The following is a 13195-nucleotide window of genomic DNA, read 5'->3' as shown; positions in this document are numbered from 1 at the left end:
TATGACCAACCTAGACAGTATATTAAAAAGCAGAGAAATTGCCTTGATGACAAAGGTCTGCCTCGTCAAAGCTATAGTTTTTCCAGTAGTCATGTATAGATGTGACAGTTGGACTATAAAGAAGGCTGAGCACCTAAGAATTGATGCTTTTGAGCTGCGATGTTAGAGAAAACTCTTAAGAGTCCCTTGGACTACAAGGAGATCAAACCAGTCAGTCCTAAAGTAAATAAGTCCTGAGTATTCATTTGAATGACTGATGCTGAAGCTGAAACTCTAATACTTTGGCCACCTGATGCAAAGAGCCAACCCATTAGAGAAGATCCTGATGCTGCAAAAGATTGAAGGCAGGAGAAGGGGATGACAGAAAACGAGATGGTTGCATGGCATCACTGACTAAATATACATGATTTTGAGCAAGCTCCAGGGGATGGTAAAGGAAGTAAAGTCTGGTGCAGTGTAGTTCATGAGGTCCATGAGGTCACAAAGAGTTGGACATGACTGAGCGACCAAACAACAAATAACCCCATATTTTGTAAAAATCTAGAAGTATACGACTTCACAATAACTAAGACTGAAATAACACACCAAAATATTTGTGAGCTTATTTCTGAGGGGTAGGATTTCAAGTGATCCCATTTTTCTGTGTTCTATGTATTTCCTAAAATTCTCTACATTATCAAAAATTCTTTAATAGCTAACTCTGAGTTTTTTTTCAGTGCCAGATATTGTTCTAAGTTCTTTTATGTCTTAATTTTTTAAAACCCTATCATCTCCCTTTAAAAGAGCCATTATTAAATTTATTTTTTTCAGATTGGTGAAGTGTTGTAAAGGAGTTAAATAACTTGCCTAAAGTTTCCTAGGTAGAAACTGACAGCACTCAGATCTGAACCTTACAAGTATGGTATCAGGACCTGAGCTATACACTAAGCATTCCACAAATAAGAACAGAACTATCTTCTATAATTCTCAAAGCATTATAATAGCTATATTAAAAATTAAAAAGAACAAACTTGATGAATATAAAGACTGTCATGCTTGCATTTATCACCAAGCTCAGTTCTATGTCCATGCATATTTACAGGGAAAAAAATAGACAAATATTCAGTAGAAATGTTTGAATAAAGCTTTTCTTAAAGAGAGGAGTCTCCTCCAAACTTTTAATTTTGTGACTTTCCTTTAACAACAACAAAAAATCACGTGTTCTCGTTGTCCTCAGGAGCACTAAGAAATTTCCTGCCTGAGAAGTAAATGACTGAGGGGAAAAATTACAGACCATTATGGCATGCTAATAATCCAAATTAGATAAACAAACACAAGCAATGGAAAGGAAGAAAGAGCAAATGCATTCAGCAGAGAATGGTGATAAAGCGTAATGGACAGCTCATTCTCCACAGTTAAAATTGCACAAGCTGAGCTGTCTAAGGGAAATGAGTCATCTGATTTTCAAGTTATAAGGGAATCTTACACAATATTTTGAGTTTGAAAAGCTAACACTGCAGGCAATTGAAGTAGACCTCCAAATATCTGATTAAAGTCACACGCGATTACAACTGATACAGAACATTTTCCTCTCTTACAAATGGTAAAATGCATGGTAAATTTCCAGTTTTCTCTGTTACTTAAATTCCAAAGTAGGTATTAATTAATGAAGTAAGTTAAGGTTAATTAAAATTTTAGTTATGAAAATGAAGTTTAAAAACTCTCTATTAGGACATTATTCACTTCTACAGTGCTTCTTCTCCACGCCAGGCTTCAGTAGTACCTGAACCATGAACTTCCAGATGCTCAAGCTGATTTTAAAAAAGGCAGAGGAACCAGAGATCAAATTGCCAACATCCGCTGGATCATCGAAAAGGCAAGAGAGTTCCAGAAAAACATCTATTTCTGCTTTATTGACTATGCCAAACCCTTTGACTGTGTGGGTCACAATAAACTGTGGAAAGTTCTGAAAGAGATGGGAATCCCAGACCACCTGAACTGCCTCTTGAGAAACCTGTATGCAGGTCGGGAAGCAACAGTTAGAACTGGACATATATATATACGTATATTTACACTATTTTACAGAAAGTTTCTGACCGTAAATCAAAATTAGATATTTAACCCTAGTCCACAAAACTCTGCAAATATCAAACCAGACCATACCTACTTTTATAAATTTCACAGTGATTAATGGTGTCAGCAGCAAGGAAAAAAAAATAATAATTGGGGGACAAACACATGAATATGAAAGCTTTCTATAATTTTACCTGTCTGTAGCTAAAAATTGTATGTCTATATGTGTGTGTGTTTGTACTTAATTCAGGTACACTAGAACTGCATACTGGAAAGAAACTGAGTTGTTAAAGTTTGCATATCTGAATCAGTCAGGAAGTATGGTTATAGGACTACTGAAGGAAAATGGAAGAATGGATAAATGAAGAGGAAATTGGGCCAGTTTTAACAAACATTCAAGGATCAAAATTAGGAACTAAACTATCTGCTAGCTTCTTAAAATTAGTAATTCTCGTATTAAAAACTAATGCTCTATTTTCATTTTCTTTCTGTTTTCTCTTACTTATAATAATACTCACTAAGTATTATTATGACTTACATGGTGCTTTCTATGTGCGATAGGGTGTCACATTCGCTAACAATATTATTTTTATATGCTATTAGTATTATCAATATTAGTATAAATTAACATCATCTTCATTTTATAGATGAAGAAACTGAGCACCAGACAGTGGAAATAACCTTCCTAATATCAGGGAGCTAGCAATTTTCTTTTTTTTTTTTTTTTTACAGAGCTAGTAATTTTCTAAACTCAGTTTTCCCATCTTTAAAATAGAACACAATATACACAATAAGAATTATAATAATTCTTATTCTTTATTCATGAATATGTTATCAAAATTGTAAAAGTAGAGTTATAGCCAATGAGCACTGAGCATCTGCATTTTCTAAAAGGTAATCTGCATTGAGAAACTGCTACACAGAACAGCAACTTTTTATTCATCTTACTGAAATTCAATGGATCTGATGCTCACACAGCAACCCTCTGATTATTATTTGACTTTCAGCAGAGTTCCTTTCTCAGTGGTGATGACATCTCAGATTAAATCAAGAACATAATTCTGATGATGACTTAATGCCCCATGTAGCTCAAACACAGGCAGAAAATAACATACGCAGTTACTTTCCTCATTATAAATTAACAAACTGGTACACAGAAAGTTAGCAAGAACCAGTCCCATATATTTCCCTCAGAAATAACTTACCAGCTTATTAGTAAGAACCAAGCGTTCATCAATACCCACATCCCACAGTGCATTCTTTGTATCTTGACATCACCTACAGGCATATGTCTCCCTAAAACCCATTAATCCCATTCTGGATTAATGATTCCATAGAAGCACCTTCTAGCATTTGAGCATCTGTCTATCATGTTATTTCCCTTATATTACAGTTCTTTATTAATGGGTTTCTCTCTCTAACTTGACTAAGCATTCCTCTGTGTTTAAAAGTTCATGTATAACCCAGTGTTTGGTCAATAGTAGGTGCTCAATATCCACTTACTGGATTAATTAATGATTGATTTATATTTAATTCAACTCTTCAGGAACTTCTATGCTATTAGTTCAGTCCTGTGAAGTCTTTACAACTTTAGACTCAATAAAATTCTTGGGTATTGTCATACTTAAGTTTCTGAACTAGGTGAATCACTCTGAAAAGAATAATTAAGATTCTCCTGCCAAATGGGGTACATATGATGAGCAGTAACCTTTATAAAATTTCTGAGTACAATTTCAAGGCTCATTTTTTTCCTATCCAAGTATAAGACACACTATACCACACCTAGCCTAGAATCTAACCTAGAATACTATCTGAGTAAAACTGCTTAATAAATGTACTAAACTGTATAAATAAGTTAACAACCATCATTTATTTAACATTTAATTTTTCTTTCAAAATATATCATACACAGTCTTCAGTTATCTTCAGAATACACTTTTATTATAAGGTGGACATAAAGGATGTCATCAGATACTAAGAAAGCATCAGAAAACACGTGAGTCACATGCCTCATCTAAAATTGAGTAATTGGCATGAATAGTCTATTTCCATCTTCCAGCAATGATTTGCTTTATGAAACTGTTTTCAAAATCCAAGTTATAAGAACAAACCAGGCCACATGGAAGCAAACATCTTATCCTCACACACACACACAAAATGTAAGCATAAAAGAATAACAGGAAATAATAAAGCTGGGAAAACATTCTTAATCACAATGTTTGGTTCTGGGAAAATATTCTAGAGGAAAGAACAAATTTATGATAAATTAATCTGATTCAAGAAATTTGGAGGACTAGAATCAACTTTAAGAGAAATCAGATATAAGAACAAATCATTAAAAATATGTACACTTAAAAATCTTTAATAAACAGCCAGAAAGTTCCTTTTAGAAAAGACAGAAGAAAAATCTAAATGTAAAATATGTTAAGCTGGGAGCTGAAGTTCCAAGATAGTTTCAGTCTTTAGAAGACACATCAAAACATAGCCAATTTCATGTAGCTGCAATCAAACAGCCTTCAAAGTACACCAGAAGAATTAAAACTTCAGATAACAGTAAACAGTGCATTAGACAAAAATTTCAATCTTCAGGGAAGCACAAAACTGCTTTCACAAGAAGCCAGAGAATGGAAAGGGAAAGGGAACAAACTTAGTAAACAAACTAAAACATTAGAAAACTCTAACGTGTGTATGAAACAATGTTTAAAATATAAAGAAAGATCAAGTTTTGGGTTGATCTACCTAAAAGTAAGGGTTTGGGTTTCTGCTCTTGGAGAAGATAACATAGATAGGAACTGAATATAAAAAATGCATTAGATCCTAAGTGTCCATGAACAGATGAATGGATAAATAAGATGTGATACACACACACATACAAACACACACACACAGAGGACTAATACTCAACAATAAAAAGGAAATTTTGCCAATTTTGACAACACGGATGGCCCTGAAGGATATTATGCTTAGTGAAGTAAGTCAGACAGCAGAGGACAAATTATGTGTGTTTTCATTTATATGTGGAGTCTAAAAAATAAAATAAATGAACAAATAAAACTGAAACAAATTCATGGACACAGAGAAAAAACTAGTGGTTTCTGAGCGGATCGGGATTAAGGTATACAGCATAGGAGATATAGTCAATATTTTCAGTAACTTTCTATAGAGTATAACCTATAAAAATATCAAATGACTATGTTGTACATTTGAAAATAACATAAAAATTTCACTCATCTATACTTCAATTAAAATGAATGCATTAGAAAATTGAGCCCTCTTAGAAGATGAATTAAAAGTCATTTTGAAGAAATTAATTGATGCAGCTAGGTTACTTCTCTAACAATTCAATAAAAATAAATAAATGCTAACTAAGCTAACTGATGGAGAAGGAAAATGGCATCCTACTCCAGTATTCTTGCTGGAGAATCCCAGGGACAGAGGAGCCTGGTGGGCTGCTGTCTATGGGGTCGCACAGAGTCGGACACGATCGAAGCGACTTAGCAGCAGCAGCAGCAAGTTAACTGAAGGAGATAAGAAAATGTATGTACTTAAATGTTATATCAAAACTTTCCAAATCGGCAGTTTCATTTCAGTGAGAAACACACACATACACACACTGAAAAGGAGATGGAAGCTTCAAGTTTTTCCTGAACTGAATTTTTTAAAATGCATTTTCACAAAGTATCCAGTTTAGAGTGAATTTATTCCTTAAAGATAGAAGACAATCTTCCCAACAGAAATGGAAAGATCAGCCACACATTTAAAGAGACAGACATCTATAAAATTATTGCCAAAGACTTTTAGAAAAAATATCAAAAAAATCACTGGCTACTATATAAGGCAACTTATTCTCCATCACAATAACTCAGATAAAAGATCTACTAGCTGAGGAAAAACCCTGATAACATAAGAAAACAAAATCCCTACACATTGGACAAATTATTAAGAAATCAAATATTCTGAAAAGTATACTGTTGTTCAGTTGCTCAGTCATGTCCAGCTCTTTGCAACCACAAGGACTGTACCACACCAGGCTTTCCAGTCTTTCACTATCTCCCAGAGTTTGCACAAACTCATGTCCATTGAGTCGGTTACGCCATCCAACCATCGCATTCTCTGCCACTCCATTCTCCTGCTGTCCTCAATCTTTCCCAGCATCAGGGTCTCTTCCAACAAATAAACTCTTCGTGTGAGATGGCCAAAGTAATGGAGCTTCGGCTTCGGCATCAGTCCTTCCAATGAATATGCAGAGTTGATTTCCTTTAGGATTGCCTGGTTGGATCTCCTTATAGACCAAGGGATACTCAAGAATCTTCTCCAGAACCATAATTTCAAAGCACCAATTCTTTGGCACTCAGCCTTCTTTATGGTCCAATTCTCACATCCATACACGCTTACTGGAAAAACCATAGCTTTGACTATACTAACATCCTCAATACTCCAAGTGGGGCACTTAACAGAGACCAAACAGGACTACTTGGAAATGCTGTAGATAAACAGATCTCTGAGGAAGGAGATCAAGTTATGATGTTGTCCAGATGCAGTTTCAACTCCAGAACAGACCAGATACCACCACCCCAGCCCAGGTTTAAAGCCACATGAGCAGTCCTTCCATCAAGCCAACTCCCTTCTGACAAAGCAGGTCCTGCACAAGTTAAACTGACTTTTCACTGGTAGATGTTTTGGACCCTCTTTAGGCTCAAATCTCCCATTTGACTTGGAGTTGCTAGTCTAGACTCCAGTGGTCTATTTGCCAAAGGTCAGGTGTTACAGAGGGGTGCTCAGGGACAGGATTAAGAAGAGGAACTCTTGATCTTCCTCCAGTTCTGTAAAGTGCAAATGAACTTCCTGGAGCATCCAATCCCCTGAAGAAATTCCCTCACTCAGTACATCCTCCCCTGACAACAAAAGCGGTCTCTATGCCAAGCACTGAATTTTGTCTCCTAATTACATAGCTTGAAAAATAGATGTGAATCAATTTCCTAGTTCATCTGACGTTCCCACGAGCTCTTTCTGAAGATCCAGAAGATAGCAAAATGGTTTTCTTCTCCCTTTACTAAAGGAATTTTGATTTTTTTTCAAATTTTTACAATTAAAAGATATGACTCAAATGAAAGTTTCATAGGATTATGCTGCTGCTGCTGCTGCTAAGTCACTTCAGTCGTGTCCGACTCTGTGCGACCCCATAGACGGCAGCCCACCAGGCTCCCCCGTCCCTGGGATTCTCTAGGCAAGAACACTGGAGTGGGTTGCCATTTCCTTCTCCAATGCATGAAAGTGAAAAGTGAAAATGAAGTCACTCAGTCGTGTCTGACTCTTAGCAATGCCATGGACTGCAGCCTACCAGGCTCCTTCGTCCATGGAATTTTCCAGGCAAGAGTACTAGGGTGGGGTGCCATTGCCTTCTCCCTCATAGGACTATAATCCATAGGAAAATGTTCTATTACTGTGCATAATTTAAATGTGAATAAGTAAATTGACTTCCTTTTATTCAACTTGTAGGTACTGTAATTTCAGTATTTTTGTTTTTAAATCTACTGAAATAATCCAGAAACACAGCAAGTATTTTTGTCTTTGTTCAATAATAAATGTGATTTGTCCCTTTTTTGTGGCTATTACTTCAGCGATTATGGAAACCTTATAGAATTACAATTCTTAGGATAAGGTTTTATATACAAAGTTTATTGAAAAGTGAACGTCATGGATACATTGCTTGTTTTCTTCTGTTTCTAGATGGTATAAAGGCAGTATTTCTGTTTTGCTGTTTTACAAGTCTTCCCTAACTTAACTGTAGTAAGAGTTTTACCAGGAATCTCCTGTGATAGAAACATTTGAAACTCAAACTTAAATCTATAACCAGCTATTAAATTCAATGTGTTGGTGAAAGTAGCAAGTTTATTAAAATAAACCTGGTTTAAAAAATCTAAACTACCTAAAAATCTAGGCTTTGGGAAAGAAAAATAGACATTACTATCTAGTACTTCAAATAAGAATTATCAAATCTACACTACTGTCAAAACAATTTTAATACTAGTCATAATATATGCTTAATGAATATATACATGAAATCTTTAATGCCAAATGCAGAATGTATGTGACAAATATTATGTGACAGTAGTTCTTAATCTTGAATCAAAATACATGCTGTATGTTCTACAAATGTATAATGATCTATAGTTAGCTTGAAATTATTTCTGTTTTTTAATTTTTACTGGACTTTTTTTGCTTATTTTATATTACCACAGTGTAATTTTTAATCACTGTCCCCCTTTTGGATGATTTACTTCTTTGATTTTGAAAATATCAAACAATTTATTTTTTGTTATCTGTATTTTATTCTTCACCTTGAAATCTGCTTGCTTATTACCCAGATGATCCTAAGCATTACTCTTTCTAAATGAAAAAATTAAAGGTTAAAAGAAAATGCTCTCTGTTGGAATTCTGTATGGTCTAGCAACATTATCCACAGCCCTTTTAAACACAGAGCAGTAACAAGGATTCCTTCTCTTTCTATCTCCTTACTAATCTATGGAAAACCTTTCACTATATATTGACTCACTGGTAAACAGAAAGATAGAAATGACAAAGATTTCTTCTACTATTAATATAAATATTCATAACAATCTTATTTTTTTCAATCTTTCTCTGGTAGATTAAATAAGATATCTTAGATTCTCATAGTTATGAAAGACAATAGAAATACTAAATATTTTTATGAGATCACATTTTAAAATATTTATAGCTAGAAAACAATTACAGGTTCTAGCATACTTGTGTGCTAAGTCACTTCAGTCATGTCTGACTCTTGGCAACCCAGTAGACTGTAGCATGCCAGGTTCTTCTGTCCATGGGCTTCTCCAGGTAAGAATACAAGAGTGGGCTGCCATGCCCTCCTCTGGGAAATTTTCCCCACCCAGGGACTGAACCCGCATCTCCTGCACTGCAGGCAGATTCTTTACCACTGAGCCACTGGGGAAGCCCTCTAGCATTCTTACTACTAGTCAATTATTGACTTTTAAAATTAGAACAGTGTCAGTATAGATATAGTTATAAAAGTACCCTTTTTTTCCAATAAATGTTTTTTTCCTACAAAATTATTACAGAAGACAGAGGTAAATATATCTTAGCATATGAACTAAAAGGCAGAAAACAGTTAAAAGATTCTCAAACCACATCAAGAAGGCATTTAACAAATTTATAATCTATAATCATTTGTATTCACCAATAATAGACCAAGTTTTTTGACCTTGAATTATAATTAAATCCAAACATACTATTTAGGAGAAACCAAAACCAAACAAGCCAGAAAAAAAAAAAAGAAAGAAAGAAAACTTTTTAAAGATAAAATCATGGACATAAATATCTCAAGTAAGCAAACAAAAATAAAACAGCTACAATAATATACTAACAATTATACTAAGAGTAAAATACAAAGCAAAACTTTTAAATTGAGTTTCAACACATGATAAAATATATGGCTGCCTAATTTAAATGCTACCCCTTCAGTAAAGTAGAGAGTGAAAAAGTTGCTTAAATCTCAACATTCAGAAAACGAAGATCATGGCATCTGGTCCCATCACTTCATGGGAAATAGATGGGGAAACAGTGGAAACAGTGTCAGAGTTTATTTTGGGGGGCTACATAATCACTGCAGATGGTGATTTGCAGCCATGAAATCAAAAGACGCTTACTCCTTGGAAGGAAAGTTATGACCAACCTAGATAGCATATTCAAAAGCAGAGACATTATTTTGCCAACAAAGGTCCATCTACTCAAGGCTATGGTTTTTCCAGTGGCCACGTATGGATGTGAGAGTTGGACTGTGAAGAAAGCTGAGCACCAAAAAATTGATGCTTTTGAACTGTGGTGTTGGAGAAGACTCTTGAGAGTCCCTTGGACTGCAAGGAGATCCAACCAGTCCATTCCAAAGGAGATCAGTCCTGGGATTTCTTTGGAAGGAATGATGCTAAAGCTGAAACTCCAGTACTTTGGCCACCTCATGCGAAGAGTTGACTCATTGGAAAAGGCTCTGATGCTGGGAGAGATGGGGGCAGGAGGAGAAGGGGACGACAGAGGATGAGATAGCTGGATGGCATCACTGACTCGATGGACGTGAGTCTTAGTGAACTCCGGGAGTTGGTGATGGACAGGGAGGCCTAGAGTGCTGCGATTCACGGAGTCGCAAAGAGTCGGACACGACTGAGCGACTGAACTGACTGAACTGCTTCAGAGGTCATCCAACCTAAATTCCCTGTCATTTTAGTCATTTCCTCTCATTTCCAATGTAATTTTGATAGTTTACAGTGAACAGTGTCGGATTCTTGATCTCTGAAGATGATTCAGCTTCAGGACCAGGGACCAGGCTTGATCACTTAAGAGCTTTTGTGTAGCAGACTTTTATTAAAGTATGAAAAGGGACAGAGAAAGCCTCTGACACAGACAACAGATGGGGGACAGAGAGTGACCCCTCACTAGTCTAACCAAAGGAGTTACATACCTTTTAAGTTATTTATTGCAATCAATCAAAAGAATGTCTCAAAGTTTTAAAAATTTTACCAGACCCACACTCACAATTTACATTTTAAGGTAACAGGATTAGAATTTAATGATAGAAAGATCTTACTAGACCCATTCCCATAATATACATTCTAAAATATCAGGATTAGTCAGAAGGTTTTCAGGAAAGAGGAACAGTCCTCAAGGGGGATACATTGTTGTTATATAATCCCTAGTACAGAGTTTAAACTGAGTTGTCTGTTGTGTAATCATCAGTTTCAGGCTGAAGGTAAAAAACATTTTATGTAACTAAGACTAAAGAACAGGAACTTAGAGGAAAAAGAGATGTTGTACTTTCCTCCACCTTGAGAATTTCAGATCCCTATCTCCTCCTTGGAAAAGGTCAGTTTTCATCCCAGTCCCAAAGAAAGGCAATGACAAAGAATGCTCAAACTACCCCACAATTGCACTCATATCACACACTAGTAAAGTAATGCTCAAAATTCTCAAAGCCAGGCTTCAATAATGCATGAACCGTGAACCTTCAGGTGTTCAAGCTGGTTTTAGAAAAGGCAGAGGAACCAGAGATCAAATTGCCAACATATGCTAGATCATTGAAAAAGCAAGAGAGTTCCAGAAAAACATCTATTTCTGCTTTACTGACTATGCCAGAGCCTTTGACTATGTGGAGCACAATAAACTGTGGAAAAGTCTGAAAGAGATGGGAATACCAGACCACCTGACCTGCCTCCTGAGAAATCAGTATGCAGGTCAGGAAGCAATAGTTAGAACTGGACATGGAACAACAGACTGGTTCCAAATAGGAAAAGGAGTACATCAAGACTGTATATTGTCACTGTGGTTATTTAACTTATATGCAGAGCACATCATGAGAAACACTAGGCTGAAGGAAGCACAGCTGTAATCAAGATTGCCAGGAGAAACATCAATAACCTCAGATATGCAGATGCTGCTGCTGCTGCTAAGTCCCATCAGTCGTGTCGGATTCTGTGTGACCCCATTGAGGGCAGCCACTAGGCTCCCCTGTCCCTGGGATTCCCCAGGCAAGAACACTGGAGTGGGTTGCCATTTCCTTCTCCAATGCATGAAAGTGAAAAGTGAAAGTAAAGTTCACTCAGTCATGTCCAACTCTTAGTGACCCCATGGGCTGCAGCCTACCAGACTCCTCCGTCCATGGGATTTTCCAGGCAACAGTACTGGAGTGGGTCGCCAGTGTCTTCTCCTGATATGCAGATGACACTACCCTTATGGCAGAAAGTGAAGAAGAACTAAAGAGCCTCTTGATGAAAGTGAAAGAGGAGAGTGAAAAAGTTGTCTTAAAGCTCAACATACAGAAAACTAAGATCATGGCATCCGGTCCCATCACTTCATGGCAAATAGATGGAGAAACAGTGGAAATAGTGGCTGACTTTATTTTGGGGGGGCTCCAAAATCACTGCAGATGGTGACTGTAGCCATGAAATTAAAAGACGCTTACTCGTTGGAAGGAAAGTTATGACCAACCTAGATAGCATATTGAAAAGCAGAGACATTACTTTGCTAACAAAGGTCCGTCTAGTCAAAGCTATGTTTTTTTCAGTAGTCACACGTGGATGTGAGAGTTGGACCATAAAGAAAGCTGAGTGCGGAAGAACTGATGCTTTTGAACTGTGCTGTTGGAGAAGACACTTGAGAGTTACTTGGACTGCAAGGAGTTCCAACCAGTCAATCCTAAAGGACATCACTCCTGAGTGTTCATTGGAAGGACTGATGTTGAAGCTGAAACTCCAATACTTTGGCCACCTAATGTGAAGAAGTGACTCATTTGAAAAGACCCTGATGCTGGAAAAGATTGAAGGCAGGAGGAAAAGGGGATGACAGAGGATGAGATGGTTGGATGGCATCACCGACTCAATGGGGATAAATTTGAGTAAACTCCAGGAGTTGGTGATGGACGGGGAGGCCTGGCATGCTGCAGTCCATGGGTTCACAAAGAATCGGACACAACTGAGTCACTGAACTGAACTGACCTCCTTGAGAGCCCCAGATCCCTTTCTCCTCCTCTGGGACCCCAAACTTTTTATCAACCTGCCTAGGAATTGACTCTCTCCATTTCCTCTCATTTTTCTATTTATATTCACCACAGTATATCTATAATAGACAAAATTTTAATCTGTTTAATTACTGTTGATCTTTCCTAACTAGATTGTACACGCCATATGATCAGTCCCATTTAAACAGAAACTGATAGTGTTGTTTAAACAACATAACCAACAAGTTTAAATTAATAAACATGTATCAAATTTCACATGATAGCCCATAATAAGGGGACATAATTTACTTTCAATTATTCTCAGGACATTAAAAGTAACCTGCTGCTGCTGCTGCTAAGTCACTTCAGTCATGTCCGACTCTGTGTGACCCCACAGACGGCCGCCCACCAGGCTCCCCCATCCCTGGGATTCTCCAGGAAAGAACACTGGAGTGGGTTGCCATTTCCTTCTCCAATGCATGAAAGTGAAAAGTGAAAGGGAAGTCGCTCAGTCGTGTCTGACTCTTCGAGATCCCATGGACTGCAGCCTACCAGACTCCTCCGTCCATGGGATTTTCCAGGCAAGAGTACTGGAGTGGGTTGCCATTGCCTTCTCCT

The 13195-nt window shown here is 36.9% G+C and overlaps 1 protein-coding gene across 3 annotated transcripts in view; it reads right to left on the bottom strand.

The window, feature by feature from the left end:
• DPYD (dihydropyrimidine dehydrogenase) overlaps positions 1–13195 on the bottom strand; it is a 922445-nt gene that overhangs the window by 840456 nt on the left and 68794 nt on the right.

This window comes from Bos taurus, chromosome 3, assembly GCF_002263795.3.
Source record: "Bos taurus isolate L1 Dominette 01449 registration number 42190680 breed Hereford chromosome 3, ARS-UCD2.0, whole genome shotgun sequence".
NCBI lineage: Eukaryota > Metazoa > Chordata > Mammalia > Artiodactyla > Bovidae > Bos > Bos taurus.
The sequence above is the reverse complement of the archived record's forward strand: the minus strand, read 5'-3'. Positions and strand labels throughout refer to the sequence as shown.